Source organism: Lontra canadensis, unplaced genomic scaffold (genome assembly GCF_010015895.1).
Source record: "Lontra canadensis isolate GAN:19392208 unplaced genomic scaffold, GSC_riverotter_1.0 scaffold20, whole genome shotgun sequence".
NCBI lineage: Eukaryota > Metazoa > Chordata > Mammalia > Carnivora > Mustelidae > Lontra > Lontra canadensis.
Window position 1 is genome coordinate 15,202,171 of NW_022631014.1, and position 3,579 is coordinate 15,205,749.

The window sequence follows — 3,579 nt, forward strand, 5'->3', positions numbered from 1 at the left end:
CACCCATGGGTTAATTCTATGACTGTTCCAGGAATCCTATAAAATTCCTAAAGTTCTGCTACATCTTGGCAAAATGTCATCACTTGTCCTTCTAATTATTGAAGTGTTGGTCACAGAATTTCCTTGTCAATTGAATTGTAATGACAAATGCAGGTCTCTGATACCTTTAAGATCCTAAAACTAGAATTTCTGAAACTAATGGAAAGGCTGCATCCAAACATACTCTTGTTTGAAACACTGCTGGTTCTCTAATATTTGCTTTTCCATATTTAAGGCTATTACTTACAGAAATCTGGTAAAATATTCCTTTGTACACAAATATGAAACCTTTATCTTTTTTCCCTATCTGTTCCCTCCAGAATTCGGAGACTCTGTGAGTATTATATTTTCATGGCAATGCAATTATTTGTATAAGTTCGATAAGAGTCTGATCTCCTTATGTCAAGACACAATTGGAAACACTGATTATACTACCAAGCTTTTGACTAGAATGTCCTATTTGAGAGAGGCATGTATAGACTCAGGTATGACTAGACAGCTTTAAAGGGTAAGGTTGCATTTATGGAGTTAATGAAGCCCTTTGGAAAAATCAGCCTCATACCTTGCTTACAGGGTTCCCAGCAGCCTTACCAGGTGACTTAGGAAGGTCACTTTCTAGGAGGTGCAGGAACCTCAGGATATTTTGGATACCTCTGGAAGAGAGGGATCACAGGGGAAGTCTGTGACAAGTATGTGGCTTGGCTTCTTAGCCTCAAGAGCCTGTTAAAAGTTCAATCTGAAATTCCTTATGAAATTGCAGCAAAACAGATGAAAAACCAACTAACCTATATGGCCAATCACTAGTCTTGCTGTTGCTTATGTAAATAATTAGGCCAAGTGTGTTAAAATAAGATTTATTTTACAAATGAATTGGCTTTATTTGGCTGTCTTTGGAAATGAGGGTGATTTTAGAAAACTTGTTTCAGTAACACCTTTATGGACGTTAGATTCTAGTTCTGCTTAACTGTCTTTGGACTGGATTCTAATTTCCTCAAATGTCTGGCTATGACTCTTCAAACTAAGGCTTCCAATTTTCTTCCATTCTCTTAAACTTGGAATTAATGAGAACGAAAACCGCTTTTTTCTGAAGCGCCCCAAACTGAACCTGGACAACCGGAGATAAATTTCAGAGAAAAATTGCTATATCGGCTCATGTATAGACACACTTCCCGCCTCTTGCTCCATAGGCCACTCAAAAATCTCCAGAGTCATACAGATCATTGAACAATTTTATTCCCACCGTCCAGATTTGCTGGATCTGCCATTGGAAAATCCAGACCTTGAGATGTCACACATGCAAGCAGTCTGGAACCCAGACTTCAGAGAAGAACACGTTACTTGGCTATTATCACAGAGCAAGGTGTGTGTGTGTGTGTGTGTGTACACGTGCACGCACATGAGAGAAAGAAAGGGAGAGTGAATGATGAAGCTGGTTCTGAGAATGAGGGAAAAGACTGAACTGGAACCAACTGTTGCTTCCTGGGTGAAGAAGTTTTGCTGGTTGACACTGATGGGAAAGGCACACAGACAGGCAGTGACAGGTCCCGTCTCCCTCCTCTGGCCCCCCGTGGTGCCCCTATTGGTACCACTTCCATGTGGACATGGTTTGCAGTGCCAGTCATGTATAAAATGGTAAGCTCGGAGCTGAGAAACAATGGCTTAAAGACCGGCAGAGTTGACTTTCTCTTTCACATAGGATGTGATAAACGGCTAACGTTGCAGTACATCCACAGGTCCAGTATATCAAGACAGGGTCACGATGGAACAAGAGAAGGTCTGCGCATATCTTGTAGATCCTGAAATTCCCTTTAAAGAAGGCCATGCATTTATTATATGCAGGAGAGGTGCTGTTGCTGATGAGGTTAAAGAATAAGAGTGTAATTAGGTGTTGGACAGCCAGGGGGTGGCCTATAGGGGACATTCAACATTCCTTTTGTCTACTCAGCATCTTTGAACAGCCCTCCTCTCTTTGGGAATTCTCTATAACCCCCAAGTAGAAGCCAGAAACCTTTATCCCCATCCTCTTTTGCAGCTGAGGAATGGGCCTGGGAGGCTGGCCACATCAGTCATACACACCATCAGTAGCATGGATTTCAGTGGGTCTCCTGGACTGGGCTGGTGACAGGATTTGGAAATGTTCTTACCTCCATGGCTTCTATCCCTGGTTCTCCAGGTTAGGAGATTCTGTAATCTTATTATCCCTTACTAAGCCTATTCTCTTCCTAAACCATCTACAGCAGGTTCTCTTGTTTGTAACTAAGAGCCCTGACTGAGCAGATGGTAAGAACATACAATGTGTTATATAACACTTTGCTCTAAGTTTTAAATTCTTCATAAAGAAGGTTTTTAAGATTCAGGTGAATGAGAGTATGATGGATGAAATAAGGCCCTGGGAGAATGAGGGAGGGGCTGACATCTATAAAACTGGTGGAGACATGGGCCAGAGTCCAGAAGAAGAACCCATCCTCCATTGTAACAGAAGGTAGAGAGAAAATAATGAGTGTGTCTTCAGCAAGTTTACAGGTTTAGTCACAAAAAATTGAGATGATTCCTATGTGATGAATTCTCTCTATGAAAAAAGGAATTTCATTTGTTGAACATGAGGGTGAGATGGAATTGAAAGGGAGGAGGGGAGAAGAGTTGAAATAGTACCTATAGGGAATGAGAGAGACAATTGACAAGGGAAATGTAAGATTGCCTTGCCACTTGGAAGGCCCAGGTAGAGTGGGGGACAGTAATTGGGCATCCATACACATGGTTTATTTTCTCTACCAGAAGCCAGGAGTCCTGGCCAGGAAATAAAGTGAATGATCCAGAATTGGGGTTTTGACTTAGGAATTTGGTTCTGGAATGATGGGGCACAATCTACACTGCATAGAAAGAAAAGTGACAAGATGAGGGGTAGATGGCAAATGAAAGGAGCAGAGGAACCAGGAGTCTAGATATTTCTTTGAGATCCAAGAACACAGGGAGAGTGAGTAATTGACATAGAACCATGTGCCAAGAGGTTATGGTCAAAAGGGGCATAATTGCATCTCAAACTTTAGAAGTTGAGCTATCTCAGGTGGTAATAAGATCAAAGATATGGCTCTGGGAGAGCTTGGCAGAAATGGAGTGGTGGTGAGGCCAGTGGGGATGAAGAGGTAGAGGAAATGAGGGCGCAGAGACAAAAGGGCCGTCCCCATGGTGGTTGAAGTCACCTAGGCTGACAGCAAGATGTAAGGTGGAAAAAAAGACAATAAGCTCAGTGTTAACGTCTTCAAAGAATGAGGGGGAATTTCTAGGAAGATGGCCAAGGACAGCCTTGTGGGGAAAGATGAGGGTTAGGAATCATGGACTTCAATATGGCAGTGGCTCTGAAAGGGGTTAGTGGGAAAAGACCAATCGGTCCAGGACCCTCTGAATGTGCAATGAAGGGAATGAGAGAATGAGAACCTACTCTGAGAAGCTGTGGGGAAGCAGTTCCTAGGGACCAGGCAGTTTTGATGAAACGTGAGGTGTAGGGTTGTTGGTGGTTCAAATCAATAATGTAAGGGAGAC